The following is a 17,266-nucleotide window of genomic DNA, read 5'->3' on the forward strand; positions in this document are numbered from 1 at the left end:
GACATTTTCTAAAAAATTAATGAGGTGACCCTGTTGTTTCAAGCAAAACAATTGATAGTAGCTATTAGCAAAAATAAAATTTGAACTCTCAAGGGAAAACAAGAATTAAAAAAAACTTCTACCTGCTACCATGAGCTTGATAGCTTCCCAATACCTAAATTTCTGATGAGATCAGTGGCAATATTAGGTGGTATAATTTGGGGGGATGTTTTACAGTTGACCCTTGAATAACACATGTTTGAACTGTGCAGGACCACTTATACATGGATGTTTTTCAGTAAATAAATTGGAATTTTTTTTTGAGGTTTGTGACGATTTGAAAAGTATTTTCTCTAACTCACTTTATTATAAGATTACAGCATAAAATACCTATAACATACAAAATACATGTCAATCGACTGTATGTTATTGGTAAGGCTTCCAGTAAACAGTAGGCTATAAGTAGTTAAGTTTTTTGGGGAGTCAAAAGTATATGTGGACACTGCTTGGAGAGTCAGAGCCCTGACCCCTGCGTTGTTTAAAGGTCAGCTGTATAATGAAATATGGCAACATTTCTAAGAACTGCAAAACTTCAAAATCATTATTTTCCAAATGATCAATGCACGAAAATGCAAAATCATGCATGGGCAAAAGAGCTATTGAAAGTGTAAAAAGGTAAGATGCCAGTAAGAATTGTGAATAAGAACTTTCTGAAAATCCATTCCTCCAGAAAAGCAAGGAAAATACAGGCAAAATCAATTTTTCCAGAACTCTGGAAATTAACCAAAGGCTTGTGACAATCTCAGGAGTGTAAAATTCAAGTAAAAAAGAAATCGCTCACTCAGTAAGAACAGTAAATGTTGTGGCATTTCAGTTGCCCTATTCCTCTGTCTCCCCAGTTCTTTGAAAGCTACCAGATCTGCAATCCAAGTGAAAACCAGTAGCCAAGCAGATACATTTTGAGACCCCTAAAGCCCCACTCCCAGAAAACTGTCATTATTTGACCTGTCTGGCAATTTCCTGGAAACCCATCTCACAGGGCTTGTCTTTTATTTGACTCAAGAGTGTGCACGGTGTCAACAGCCTTGTCCACAGGGGATTTATAGTCAGAAACACATACTTAAATAACCAAGGGTCAAAGAAATCACAGGCAAAGCAGAAAATATTTTGAGGTGAATGAAAATGAAAATACAACCTTCTAAAACTTACAGGATGCAGCAAAAACAGTACTCAGAAATTTATAGCTATACATATTTAATGCCTACATTAAAAAAGAAAATTCTCAGATCAAAATGTAACTTTATACCTTAAGGAAAAAGAAGAGAAGGAAGGAATTAATAAAGATTACAGCAGAGGGGCGGAAGATGGCGGCGTGAGTAGAGCAGCGGAAATCTCCTCCCAAAACCACATATATCTATGAAAATATAACAAAGACAACCCTTCCTAGAAAAAAGACCAGAGGACACAGGACAATATCCAGACCACATCCACACCTGAGAGAACCCAGCACCTCGCGAAGGGGGTAAAATACAAGCCCCGGCCCAGCGGGAGCCGAGCGCCCATCCCCCCAGCTCCCGGCGGGAGAAGAGCAGGCAGAGCGGGAGGGAGACGGAGCCCAGGGCTGCCGAACACCCAGCCCCCGACATCCGGGCCAGAGTGCAGGGCCCTCGATACTGGGAAAACAGGGCAGCAAGAACAGTGAGCGGGCACCGGAGGCCTGGCGCCGGAGGACATAAGAAAAGCGCGCGACCATTTTTTTTTTGCTGTTTTGTTTTGGCGAGCGCTTTTTGGAAGTCTTAAAGGGATAGGGCCCCCAATACTAGGGAAACAGGGCAGCAAGACCGGTGAGCAGAGGCCTGAGGCTGGCGCCGGAGAATAAAGAAAAACGAGCGGCCACTTTTTTTTTTTAATTTAAATTTTTTTTTTTTTTTTTTTTTTTTGTGGTCGTTGTTTTGTTTTGTCGGGTGCTTTTTGGAAGTCTTAAAGGGGCAGGGCGGGACACTTAATCCAGAGGTAGGGAATCCGGGGATCTATGGGCACCCTAACCCCTGGGCTGCAGGGAGCAGGGAGGCCCCTTACGGAGATAAATAGCCTCCCAGCAGCTCCCCCTCCAACGCGACTCCACCACTTTGGAGCAGCTGCCCGAGCCAGGCCACGCCCACAGCAACAGCGGAGATTAAATCCATAGCAGCCGGGCAGGAAGCAGAAGCCCTGTCTGCGCGCAGCTGCGCAGCACAAGCCACTAGAGGCCGCTGTTCTCCCAGGAGAGGAGGGCCACAAACCAACAAGAAGGGACGTTCTTCCAGCCGTCACTCGTCCCAGCTCTGCAAACTATTCCTATCACCATGAAAAGGCAAAGCTACAGGCAGACAAAGATCACAGAGACAACACCAGAGGAGACAGACCTAACCAGTCTTCCTGACAAAGAATTCAAAATAAGAATCATAAACATGCTGACAGAGATGCAGAGAAATACGCAAGAGAAATGGGATGAAGTCCGGAAGGAGATCACAGATGCCAGAAAGGAGATCGCAGAAATGAAACAAACTCTGGAAGGGTTTATAAGCAGAATGGATAGGATGCAAGAGGCCATTGATGGAATTGAAACCAGAGAACAGGAACACATAGAAGCTGACATAGAGGGAGATAAAAGGATCTCCAGGAATGAAACAATGTTAAGAGAACTGTGTGACCAATCCAAAAGGAACAATATCCGTATTATAGGGGACCCAGAAGAAGTAGAAAGAGGAAAAGAGATGGAAAGTATCTTAGAAGAAATAATTGCTGAAAACTTCTCCAAACTGGGGAAGGAAATAATTGAACAGACCACGGAAATACACAGAACCCCCAACAGAAAGGATCCAAGGAGGACAACACCAAGACACATAATAATTAAAATGGCAAAGATCAAGGACAAAGAAAGAGTTTTAAAGGCAGCTAGAGAGAAAAAGGTCACCTATAAAGGAAAACCCATCAGGCTAACATCAGACTTCTCGACAGAAACCCTACAGGCCAGAAGAGAATGGCATGATATATTTAATACAATGAAACAGAAGGGCCTTGAACCAAGGATACTGTATCCAGCATGACTATCATTCAATTATGATGGTGGGATTAAACAATTCCCAGACAAACAAAAGCTGAGGGAATTTGCTTCCCACAAACCACCTCTACAGGACATCTTACAGGGACTGCTCTAGATGGGAGCACTCCTAGAAAGAGCACAGCACAAAACACCCAACATATGAAGAATCGAGGAGGAGGAATAAGAAGGGAGAGAAGAAAAGAATCTCCAGACAGTGTATATAACAGCTCAATAAGCGAGCTAAGTTAGGCAGTAAGATACTAAGGAGGCTAACCTTGAATCTTTGGTAACCACGAATTTAAAGCCTGCAATGGCAATAAGTACATATCTTTCAATAGTCACCCTAAATGTTAATGGGCTGAATGCACCAATCAAAAGACACAGAGTAATAGAATGGATAAAAAAGCAAGACCCATCTATATGCTGCTTACAAGAAACTCACCTCAAACCCAAAGACATGTACAGACTAAAAGTCAAGGGATGGAAAAACATATTTCAAGCAAACAACAGCGAGAAGAAAGCAGGGGTTGCAGTACTAATATCAGACAAAATAGACTTCAAAACAAAGAAAGTAACAAGAGATAAAGAAGGACACTACATAATGATAAAGGGCTCAGTCCAACAAGAGGATATAACCATTCTAAATATATATGCACCCAACACAGGAGCACCAGCATATGTGAAACAAATACTAACAGAACTAAAGGGGGAAATAGACTGCAATGCATTCATTCTGGGAGACTTCAACACACCACTCACCCCAAAGGATAGATCCACTGGGCAGAAAATAAGTAAGGACACGGAAGCACTGAACAACACAGTAGAGCAGATGGACCTAATAGACATCTATAGAACTCTACATCCAAAAGCAAAAGGATATACATTCTTCTCAAATGCACATGGAACATTCTCCAGAATAGACCACATACTAGGCCACAAAAAGAGCCTCAGAAAATTCCAAAAGATTGAAATCCTACCAACCAACTTTTCAGACCACAAAGGCATAAAACTAGAAATAAACGGTACAAATAAAGCAAAGAGGCTCACAAACACATGGAGGCTTAACAACATGCTCCTAAATAATCAATGGATCAATGACCAAATCAAAATGGGGATCCAGCAATATATGGAAACAAATGACAACAACACTAAGCCCCAACTTCTGTGGGACGCAGCAAAAGCAGTCTTAAGAGGAAAGTATATAACAATCCAAGCATATTTAAAAAAGGGAGAACAATCCCAAATGAATGATCTAATGTTACAATTATCGAAATTGGAAAAAGAAGAACAAATGAGGCCTAAGGTCAGCAGAAGGAGGGACATAATAAAGATCAGAGAAGAAATAAATAAAATTGAGAAGAATAAAACAATAGCAAAAATCAATGAAACCAAGAGCTGGATCTTCAAGAAAATAAACAAAATAGATAAGCCTCTAGCCAGACTTATTAAGAAGAAAAGAGAGTCAACACAAATCAACAGTATCAGAAACGAGAAAGGAAAAATCATGACGGACCCCACAGAAATACAAAGAATTATTGGAGAATACTATGAAAACCTATATGCTAACAAGCTGGGAAACCTAGGAGAAATGGACAACTTCCTAGAAAAATACAACCTTCCATGATTGACCCAGAAAGAAACAGAAAATCTAAACAGACCAATTACCAGCAATGAAATTGAAGCGGTAATCAAAAAACTACCAAAGAACAAACCCCTGGGCCAGATGGATTTACCTCGGAATTTTATCAGACATATAGGGAAGCCATAATACCCATTCTCCTTAGAGTTTTCCAAAAAATAGAGGAGGAGGGGATACTCCCAAACTCATTCTATGAAGCTAACATCACCCTAATACCAAAACCAGGCAAAGACCCCACCAAAAAAGAAAACTACAGACCAATATCCCTGATGAATGTAGATGCAAAAATACTCAACAAAATATTAGCAAACCAAATTCAAAAATACATCAAAAGGATCATACACCATGACCAAGTGGGATTCATCCCAGGGATGCAAGGATGGTACAACATTCGAAAGTCCATCAACATCATCCACCACATCAACAAAAAGAAAGACAAAAACCATAGGATCATCTCCATAGATGCTGAAAAAGCATTTGACAAAGTTCAACATCCATTCATGATAAAAACTCTCAGCAAAATGGGAATAGAGGGCAAGTACCTCAACATAATAAAGGCCATCTATGATAAACCCACAGCCAACATTATATTGAACAGCGAGAAGGTGAAAGCATTTCCTCTGAGATCGGGAACTAGACAGGGATGCCCACTCTCTCCACTGTTATTTAACATAGTACTGGAGGTCCTAGCCACGGCAATCAGACAAAACAAAGAAATACAAGGAATCCAGATTGGTAAAGAAGAAGTTAAACTGTCACTATTTGCAGATGACATGATACTGTACATAAAAAACCCTAAACACTCCACCCCAAAACTACTAGAACTGATATCGGAATACAGCAAAGTTGCAGGATACAAAATCAACACACAGAAATCTGTGGCTTTCCTATATACTAACAATGAACCAACAGAAAGAGAAATCAGGAAAACAACTCCATTCACAATTGCATCAAAAAAAATAAAATACCTAGGAATAAACCTAACCAAAGAAGTGAAAGACTTATACTCTGAAAACTACAAGTCACTCTTAAGAGAAATTAAAGGGGACACTAACAGATGGAAACTCATCCCATGCTCGTGGCTAGGAAGAATTAATATCGTCAAAATGGCCATCCTGCCCAAAGCAATATACAGATTTGATGCAATCCCTATGAAACTACCAGCAACATTCTTCAATGAACTGGAACAAATAATTCAAAAATTCATATGGAAACACCAAAGACCCCGAATAGCCAAAGCAATCCTGAGAAAGAAGAATAAAGTAGGGGGGATCTCACTCCCCAACTTCAAGCTCTACTATAAAGCCATAGTAATCAAGACAATTTGGTACTGGCACAAGAGCAGAGCCACAGACCAATGGAACAGACTAGAGAATCCAGACATTAACCCAGACATATATGGTCAATTAATATTTGATAAAGGAGCCATGGACATAGAATGGGGAAATGACAGTCTCTTCAACAGGTGGTGCTGGCAAAACTGGACAGCTACATGTAGGAGAATGAAACTGGACCATTGTCTAACCCCATATACAAAAGTAAACTCAAAATGGATCAAAGACCTGAATGTAAGTCATGAAACCATTAAACTCTTGGAAGAAAACATAGGCAAAAACCTCTTAGACATAAACATGAGTGACCTCTTCTTGAACATATCTCCCCGGGCAAGGAAAACAGCAGCAAAAATGAGTAAGTGGGACTATATTAAGCTGAAAAGCTCTGTACAGCAAAAGACACCATCAATAGAACAAAAAGGATCCCTACAGTATGGGAGAATATATTTGAAAATGACACATCTGATAAAGGCTTGACGTCCAGAATATAGAAAGAGCTCACACGCCTCAACAAACAAAAAACAAATAACCCAATTAAAAAAATGGGCAGAGGAACTGAACAGACAGTTCTCCAAAAAAGAAATACAGATGGCCAACAGACACATGAAAAGATGCTCCACATCGCTAATTATCAGAGAAATGCAAATTAAAACTACAATGAGGTATCACCTCACACCAGTAAGGATGGCTGCCATCCAAAAGACAAACAACAACAAATGTTGGCGAGGCTGTGGAGAAAGGGGAACCCTCCTACACTGCTGGTGGGAATGTAAGTTAGTTCAACCACTGTGGAAAGCAGTATGGAGGTACATCAAAATGCTCAAAACAGACCTACCATTTGACCCAGGAATTGCACTCCTAGGAATTTACCCTAAGAATGCAGCAATCAAGTATGAGAAAGATCAGTGCACCCCTATGTTTATCGCAGCACTATTTACAATAGCCAAGAATTGGAAGCAACCTAAATGTCCATCGATAGATGAATGGATAAAGAAGATGTGGTACATATACACAATGGAATACTACTCAGCCATAAGAAAAGGGCAAATCCTACCATTTGCAGCAACATGGATGGAGCTGGAGGGTATTATGCTCAGTGAAACAAGCCAAGCGGAGAAAGAGAAATACCAAATGATTTCACTTATCTGTGGAATATAAGATCAAAGGAAAAACTGAAGGAACAAAACAGCAGCAGAATCAGAGAACTCAAGAATGGACTAACAGGTACCAAAGGGAAAGGGACTGGGGAGGATGGGTGGGTACGGAGGGATAAGTGGGGGGAGAAGTAGTTGGGTATTAAGATTAGCATGCATGGGGGGTAGGAGAAAAGGGAGGGCTGTACAACACAGAGAAGGCAAGTAGTGATTCTACAACATTTTGCTATGCTGATGGACAGTGACTGTAAAGGGGTTTATAGGGGGGACCTGGTATAGGAGAGAGCCTAGTAAACATAATATTCGTCATGGAAGTGTAGATTAGTGATACCAAAAAAAAAAAAAAAAAGGGCAATTCCTGTGTGGTAACCTCCAATGAGTTCTACACAAGAGTATAAAGGGTATATAAAAGTGTAGGCAAAGGGTCTGTTTGTGTTTATACAGAGGATCAAAGCCTAATTGGGCTACCCTGAAAATGAACTAAGATACGATATGAAAGAGAACTTCCAACATCAGCACTCTCTAGAGGACTCATGCCAGAAGATGATCATCAAAAAACCCCAACAAAGATCCATGCACTGCTACAGCTGTAGATGCACTCATCCTACCAGTTCCTGGACTTGCCATGGGAATGAAGAAGGAGATATCTAAGCTGGCCTGTGCATACAGTAAAAGAACAAATTTGACTGGATCTATACTGTTGGAACTCAACCAAGAATTAGGAGAAGTGCAAATTGTAGCGCTCCAAAATCTTACAACTACAGACTATTTACTGTTAAAAGAACATAAGGGATGTGAACATTCCCCAGGAATGGGTTGTTTTAATTTGTCTGATTTCTCTCAGACTGTTCAAGTTCAGTTGGACAATATCCACCATATCATAGATAAGTTTTCACAAATGCCTAAGGTGCCTAACTGGTTTTCTTGGTTTCACTGGAGATGGCTGGTAATTACAGGTATGCTTTGTTTTGTAACTATCCTCCTATTATGTTAATGTGTGTGCGCAATTTAAGTAGTAGCTTAAAACCTATCCATGCTGAAGTTACTCTACAAGAAGATATGTCAAAGAAATAATCAATCTTCCCATGTTTTCTGCCGCCTGCTACTTCTATAGCTTTTCTTCTTCCTTCCTAATTACAATCCTTAAATAGAATTCGTGCCTCATATCAAATATACCGAGTATCATAATTCTTCCAAGTGGTAAAGATACCTCAAGACAAATGCTGGGCATAGAAGCTACAGGGCATAAATCTGCAAAGAAGTAAAAAGCTAACCATTTCAAACAATAAGGCTTCTCTCTCACTTACCAACTTTACATTTCCCTGTATGGCCCCGGAAGATGACTGGTTAGCCAGAGACGGGTAAGATTCCTCAAGGGAGGAACAACCTAAGACAGGCACAGTTGCAGGGGGTTCATCAGGTGAGAAATTGGGGATCAACAGAGGTGAGGCTTAGAACCTCACCCCCCCTGTTCTGAGAGAAATCTTCTGCATACGTGGATGTTTTATTGCCCTGGTCTAGCTTGGATTAACACATAGTCTACAGGCACACACCTGATCATCTACATTTGCTCTCTTACAACACTAAACTATGTTTTCTACCTTTATCTTGTATCTACCTACCACTTCAGCATTTTATTATTAAAAATAATAATAATAAAGAGAGAAATGTGGTATACACATATAAATCAAGTATAAAAATCAAATGAGTATTCATATTTGAACTGACTGTTTATAGTTCATAACGCATGAGCAAAACCGAAGGTTTCTGTGATGGCTGCCCTTGCACTGTTCACCATGTAAGAACTTATTCACTAGGTAAGAATTTGTTCTCCATGTAAGAACTTGTTTGTTATGCCTCAGAAGATTGGAGACTGACGAAAATTAGGCTTGGGGCGGATTCATGATTGTGCATTGAGCATTGACTCCCCTATACAGAATTTTATTGTTGTTAACAACCATGTGATCAATAAATATGACAGATGCCCTCACAAAAAAAAAAAAAAAGTATACACGTCCAATGGTAAAATAATAAGTAACCAGGATGTAATGAATATAGTCAAGATATTGTAACAGCTTGGTATGGTGATAGCTGGTACCCAGAATTGTCATGTATATAAATGTTGAATCACTATGTTGTACACCTGAAACTAATGTAATGTAATACCGTGTATCAACTACCCTTCAATAAAAAAATAATTATCTACAAAAAAAAAAAAAAAAAGATTACAGGAACGATAAATGACATACAGAATAGAAAAACCATAGAGAAAAATAATATAAAACGGAAAGTTGATTCTCGGAAAGATCAACAAAATTGACAAAGCTTTAACGAGACTGACTGTATTAGTTTGCTCCTGGTGCCATAACAAATACCACAGACTGGGTGGCTTAATCAACAGAAATTTATTTCTCATAGTTTTGGAGGCTAGAAGTCCAAGATCAAGGTGCAGGTCAGCTCACTTCCTGAGGCGGGCTCTCCCCCTGGCCTGCAGACAGCTGCCTTCCCTGTGGCCTCACACGGTGGTAAGAAAAGAGTGCTCTGCAGAGTCTCTTCTCACAAGGACACTGACCCTATCAGATCAGGCCCTACTCTACGCCTTTGTTTAACCTTAATTACCTCCTTCTAAGCCCTATGTCCAGTAGAACCACACTGGGGGTTAGGGTTGCAACACATGAATTTGAGGGGACACAATTCAGTCCATAACACTGACCAAGAAAGAGCTAAGACTCAAATTACTAAATCAGGAGTGAAAGATGGGATACTACTGACTTTATGGAAATAAATGGATCATAAGGTAATACTATGAACAATTGTTCACCAATAAAATAGCATTTTAGATGAAATGGACAAATTCCTGGAAAGACATATATTATAAAAACGGACTCAAGAAGAACAGACAGACATGGAACAAGTCAAGAGATCAAGTTAGTAATAAAAACAAAAAATAGACAAAAAGCACCACACTTTCCAGGACCAGAAGGTGGCATTGGTGAATTCTAACAAACATTTAAAAAAGAATCAACATCAACCCTTCACTGGTGAAGGCTGCACTACTGAATTCTAATACACACTTAAAGAAGAATTAAGATTAACCTTTCACAAACTCTTACAAAAAATAGAAGAGGGAACACTTTCCAACTTATATTATGAGGCCAGTATTACCCTGATATCAAAATCAGAGAAAGATATCACAAGAGAATTCAAACTATAGACTGATATCTATTATGAACACAGATAGAAAAGTCCTCAACAAAATACTAGCAAAACAAATCGATAGCAACATATAAGAGAGATTATAAATCATGATCAATTAGGATTTATCTCAGAAATTAAAGGGTGATTAAAAATGAAAACCAATCAACATAATATACCATATTAGCAGAATGAAAGAAATAAACTTCACATTATCATCTTAATTGGTGTAGGAAAAGCATGTGACAAAATCCAACACTTAACAAAATCAGAAGTGAACTTTCTGAACTTGATAATGAGCATCTATGAAGAACCCACAACTAACATCATACTGGGCCCTGAAAGACAGGAAACTTTCCCTCTAAGATCAGGAAAAAGACAAGGGTGTTCACTCTCTCACCACTTCAACACTGTACTTGTTCTAGCCAGGGCAACTAGGCAAGAAAAGGATATAAAAGACATATAGATGAGAAAGGAAAAGTAAAACTATGTCTATTCATAGAGAATATCCTAAGGAATCCATCACCAAACCAACCCAAACCAAAACAAACCAAAACAAAACAAAGAAACAAAAACTCTTGGAGCTAATAAACAAGTTCAGTAAGGTGGGGTACAACATCAATATACTAAAATCAATTGTATTTCTATACATTGGTAATGAACAATCAAAAAATTAGATTTAAAAAATGCAAAACAGGTGGATTTCAACAGAATTAAAAAAGGTTCATTGATATGGTTTTTGATTCCACATTACAACTAACCTTTTAATAAACTATCACTTGTCCAATTTTGAAGTAGTATCAAAGAAAAATAGCTCTATCACAAAAGGCTATTAAAATGCTTCATCTCATTCAACTACATAAATGTATGAGGCTGTATTTTCTTTACATCCTTAAATCACTGATATTGCATATCAGTGGTGGTGAAAAAAAAATGTCTGAACATATGAATTCAGTATTGATTTTAGCATTTAACTGAGATAAGCTCATTAAAATCTGTTAAAAAAAACAAAAAACCCCAACATATTGCAATAAAAGGAACCCAGAGGTGGATCCGAGAATCCAGTATTTGCTAATTCAGACACTGAAGAGATTTACTTATAAAAATAAAATACAATGCTATTCTCCTTAATACATTTTTTGAAAATATTTTTTAAATAAAAATGTCTTATTTATATTAACATGTAATAATTTTTTAATTTTTATTAACATTTCATGAATTGTCATTTTATAAATAATTAATAAATACATTCCAACTGTTTAAATTGTTTATAATTTAACAAATATCGATAGGCAAAATACACATAAACAAAAGCTCTTTGGAAGTTCAGTAATTTTTAAGAGTATAAAAATATCCCGAAATAAAAAATTTGAGAAGTTACTTCAAACCTTATGTAAATATTGTATATATTTTATTTTCTATGTATAAAATATTTAATAATTTGAATTTAAATAAAAAAATTAAGTCAGAAGAAAATCTAAGAGACTATATATAAAATTTAGGGTTAAGAGAAACCTTATTCAGGACAGAATATATCTTTAAAAAATTTTTAAAAGATTTGGCAAAAGTACTATAAAAATAAGTCAATAAATAAAAGATAAATCTTTATAAATTTTTTGTAATGAAGGTAGAAAAAGGGTCAATATCTGTATTATAAAGATAATTGATATTAATTGATTTGGAAAGACAAACCCAATTTAAAAAAGGGAGAAAGGGTATGAATAGGAAATTACAGCACAGCAAATCCAATAAAATAAACATAAAAGACACTCATACTACTCAAAGGAGATGAAAAATTAAAATAACATTGAGATAGCACTTTATGGCCATTGGGTTGGCAAAAATCAGAAGAGTAATAGCACCTATCACTGGTGGACGTGGAGGGCAAGGGCTCCTCTCCTGCTCGGCTAGTAGTACCTGAATTGTTCTAGCCTGTTGGAAAAGCAATCTGGAATGACCTATTACAATGAAAAACACACATATACTTCAACTCAGCAACAAAAGCCCACGTAAATGAAAGTACCAGTAAATACAGATATATTTACAAAGATGTTCACTGCAACACTATTTGAAGTAGCAAAAATCTGGAAAATTGTACATCCGTGGCATTAAGAAGAATCAATTTGCTATGCCTGGATGACTTGGAAGGATTTCCAGACAATAATAACATGAGAAAAAGGCAATATTTTATATATATGTTTGTATTTGTGTCTATGTCATCTCATTTTGTGAAACAAATATTGACAAAACCATACATGGATATGGGTACATATATGTGTTCTCTCTGTGTGCATCTTACAAGAAAAGCATGAAAGCACGTACACACACTAGGTTGTTAATATGGGGGATGAGGGTGGTTGATGTGGGCCAAGGGAGAGGCAAAGGAGAAGCCCATGTTGCCTCCCCTAGAAGCTGTCTCCGCGGCTTTCCTGACCACACCCTTCTCCTTCACCCTGAGCTAGGCTAAGTCCTGTTGAGACAGCCATCTTTCATTCTTCTTTTAGTACTCAGAAGTTCCAGCACTTCCTGTTTCTATCATAATCATGAACCTGTAAATTGTATATTTATTTTCTATTGTTTGCTGTTTACATATGTGTTTAAATATGTCTCACAAGAGACAAAATTGTGTAGTGGTTAAGAGCATGGAACTGTTGAGTTAGAACACCTGGGTTTGATTCCAGCTCCATAACTAATAGCTGTGTGAACTCCACAAGTGACATATTTTCTGTTTCCTCATCTGTGAAATGGCACTAGTAAGAGTACCTAAACTGCAGGACAGTTAAGAGTAGATGAGTGAATATACGTAAGGTGCTTAGAATAGCGCCTGGCACATGGTGATGCTTCACAAGTATGAGCTGCTATTATCAGGATCATAATCTCACTGATTTGGATGGATTTTAAACTCTTGGAGGTATTTTAAACCATCGATACTCTTTTAGATTTCTTTTGACTCCCTTCCCCATTATTTCCTAAAACAATGCTATTTCAAGGCCCTCAAATAGCTGAGTAAATAACTCTTAGATTGACAAGTCTATTGAGAAGGAAATTGCTGGGCATACGATTGTTACCTACATGACAACCAGCAAGTAAACATCCATGGCTGGTCTCACCTGGCACTTACATCTATTTTGTTAAGACGGGAGAATATTTGTCTTAAGATCAGTCTTCTAGAAAAGCACAGGAAGGCCTTTCGTCTCCACTTACAAAGCCACTCTACAACCTAGACACAAGGAACCGCACCTTAAACCTGTAATAAGGAAACATGAGCTATTTGTGGTGAGAACATTGGGAGCAGGTTCCTGAGCCTTGTGATTTATCATTAGCCCTTGGTGAACACATTACATATGTTAAATATAAGAGTAAATTGTACTAGATAATACATTTCTTCAAAACACAAGGTGGGATGTGTTGGAACCCTTAAGTTGTAGTCATTTGTCCATCATCTTGTGTATACTGTCCAAGCTTATCTAATGATGGTTTTATTTCTCTGGAGGTTTAAATGAGTCTGGGGTCTTCTGGGCAAAAGAGTGTAAGAAGCAGTTTAGAAATAATGAAAACACCTGTCCTTCTAATGCCATCCTCTCTCTCTTCCTGTCTGGATGTTCAACTTGTCCCTTTCAACTGGATCCTTCCCATCAGCATTTTAACACGCTTAGGTCTCTGCCAAATTAAAACAAAGCAAAAATGCCCTGTTTATCCACCATCCAATGCTCTTCTCCTGCTCATAGCCAAATTTATGCGAAGAGCTGTATATACTCGTTGGCTCCACTCTCTCACTTCCCACCTGGCCCTTGGTTTGGCTTTTGCCCCATCAGTCTTCAAAAATGCTCACCAGTGACTCGGTCCACCAATCACTTCTCATTTCTCAAGGGGAATCTTTCTGCTGCTAAGGGTCTCTCACCCACCCTTCCTTATCCCTAGCGACGCCCTCAACCCCCCTGCAGTTTCCAGGGTCAACAAAGAGGGTGTAGCTTTCCACACCTTTCTGCTATGTGCATACATTAGCACATATATAGTTTATAAGGATATGTTTTGTATGTCTGGTTTCTTTTTTGTTTGAATCAAAATGTTCACATTCTTTTGCAATTTCCTTTTTCCTTCTGATACTATATCCTAGATGACTACAAGTTGGAAAAAGCATTTCTAACTCTACCTTTCAAATTGTTTATTTTAGCTTATAAATGTATGTTTATTCAGACATAACTGTTAACCCATCAGGAACAAGTCATTACATTTTTAGGAATTAGAGAGAAAAATCAGATTTGTGCATCCAGTGGTATTCTTATTGAGAGTTGCCAGCAGTCAAAGCTGCAAGCACGCGGCCCTCAGCTCACTGAAAGGGAAAGCGAAAGCCATTTACCCCGGCCTCAGGCCCCGCCCCAAAAGAGCCATTCATCCTTAGAGGTACTGAGCAGCTCACTGAAAACAGTGGCTCCATTATCTGCGTTTTGGGTTTAAATACTGAATTAAGAAAGTGTTTTACATTGCTAGGCAATGCGACATAGGACTCCAAAGCCCTGAAAATAATTTTGCTGTCTCCTTTAGAATTGTCACATTGGGAGGCGAGAGCTACGTTACAACAGTGTGACTTGTTCAAATGATTTTTGGAAATTTTCTTTCAGTGCAAGCATCTTTCACTTTCTTTTTGTTTCCAATTTTAAAAGGCAATTTTAAAATAACACGGGCCTTTGGTGACAGTAAAATACACAGCACGCCCAGTCTTCCCCAGGCGGCCCTTGCTAATAATGCTCTGCAGTGTCCCGGCAGGATCATGAGGAAGGGAGAGACCACGACCTGCTGACCTGAGTTCATTACAGAGTCTGAAGTTTTGGTCTGAAATGGCAGACCCTTTCCTTATAATGTCCCAAATAACCCCTTCTAGGAATCTTCGGAAAATTGTAGTTACACAACAAATGTTTTCAAATACTAACCCTCTTAAAAGTCTGTACAGCAAAGGCCCAGAAAACTGAAAGATCTCTATATTCCTTCACTTATAGTAGACTATAATTGCTTCCAGAGGGAAGTTTCCAGAAGTTGAATTCCCATCAAAAGAATAGTTGAACCAAATGAATTTTCCCTTTCTTTACAATAAAGGGATTAATAGCAACAAAACAAAACAAAAGAAAAATCCCAAAGCAAACAGAAAACCCAAAGGAGAAACATACATCTTGAAGGGAACTTTTGGGCACAATGACAAAATGTTAATGGAATTAAATAATTAAGATATTAACTTAAAATACAACTTAAGACAGTATGGATGGGTCAGGCACACAGGTGGTCTCTTATTGCAGTCCTGAGAGACGGACTGAGTCAGGGAGCTGGCTTCTCTCTGGGGGTTGGCAAACAATGGTCCGTGGGTGAAGGTGCCTGTTTTTATAAGGCCAGAAAGACAGAATAGTTTTTACATCTTTAAATATTTGAAAAAAATTTACTGACACAAATCATGAAATTCAAATTTTAGTATCCATAAATAAAGTTTTATGGGAACATTGCCACAGTCATCCATTTATGTTTTGTCGACAGCTACCCTGCATTATGATGGCAGATTTGAGTGGCTGAACCAGAAGATGGTCTGACCGGCAAAGTCAAATCATTTACTATCTTCCTCTTGACAGAAAATGTCTGCTGATCCTTGTTCTAAACCAGATTTTACTGCCACCAACCTTCTGTGTGACCTCCCCTCTCTGGATCCACCTTTCTAACCGAAGAGGCCTGGAAAAGGTGCTGGCCCAGACCCGTGCGAGGTCCAGAACGGCTCTGACACGGCCCAGTGACCAAGAACACCTGCTGGTGCCACCTACAGCCCCTGAAGAAAATGGCAGGTGGGCAGCAGCCAGCACGGGGACAGTCTCGCGTAGATCTGGGCACAGCCATCCTCTTCGTCAGAGGGCTCTCAAATGAACTCTCTCTCCTATCTGATGCCATCAATGAACAAGAAGCTAGCTTTTACACACCTTTCAAACTGACAGACCACAACTCCCCCAAAAAATATGCCTTCCAGCATTCACTTCAGGAGTTAACTGCTCCCCACAAAAACAGAAGGAATGCAAAGCATTGATTACTACGGAGAACTAGAGCACAACGCATGTCTTTTCTAGGTCTGAAGGAAATACAACTAAAGAGCTTCTCATCTGAAGACCTATCTATAGCCCATGAGTCACCATTCTTTATATAGCCTTTCAGGAGACTCACCCACATTTCTTCTGAACTTTGACATGAAAAAACCAGGTAAAGCGGCCGAGAAAAGCCATGTCAAAAGAATGCAAGCCACAGTCAAGTGGTTGGTTCTGCCAGCTCTGCACCAAGCCCAGGCTTTTCAGCCTAGAGATTCTCACTGTGAGCCTCCGTGCCCAATCTTCCCACCCAAGAGGAACACAGTGGAAGCTCACGCCCCTTCTTCAAAGCAAAGAGCACTTGTTGAAGAACTGCTCCTTCCCAACCTTCCATCAAACCTGAGCATTGCTGAGTGCAGCACCTCCGAGGCAGTCTCTGCAAACCCGCCCAAAGCCGGCAGACAGACAGTGTTCAGACACAGGCCCGTAAGTCCCCTCACCTGGAGCCCTCCTGTTGGAGCTCTAGCTGCCGTTCCCCAGTCAGCTCTGGGCATAATGCAGCAGAAGTGATGTTCCGAGACTGCGGAGCCCAGAAGAGGAGCAGCAGCTTTCCCTCCATTCCTCTTGGAACCCAGCTGCCCACCGATAGGGAAGTCTAGGCTGGACCACTGAGTGATGAGAGGCCGCATGGAGGCTGTGAGGCCAGTTTGGACACAGAGAGCAGCCACATGACTCCCCAAGTGAGACCAGCAGAAAACCACCCAGCTGAGCTCCAGAACTGTGAGAGGCAGTGTGAGCAGGGATCAAGACCTCCATTTCTGGGCTAA

At 39.4% G+C, this 17,266-nt stretch overlaps 1 protein-coding gene and 1 non-coding gene across 5 annotated transcripts in view; one reads left to right on the forward strand and one right to left on the reverse strand.

Moving 5' to 3' along the window:
- Window positions 1-17,266, reverse strand: part of ARMC9 (armadillo repeat containing 9) — a 162,330-nt gene that overhangs the window by 58,404 nt on the left and 86,660 nt on the right. The gene's annotated exons all lie outside the window — the stretch shown is intronic.
- Window positions 11,294-11,372, forward strand: LOC118927831 (small nucleolar RNA SNORD72). Its single transcript, XR_005030989.1, has one exon. It is a non-coding gene; the product is annotated as a small nucleolar RNA SNORD72 (small nucleolar RNA).

This window comes from Manis pentadactyla, chromosome 6, assembly GCF_030020395.1.
Source record: "Manis pentadactyla isolate mManPen7 chromosome 6, mManPen7.hap1, whole genome shotgun sequence".
Lineage (NCBI taxonomy): Eukaryota > Metazoa > Chordata > Mammalia > Pholidota > Manidae > Manis > Manis pentadactyla.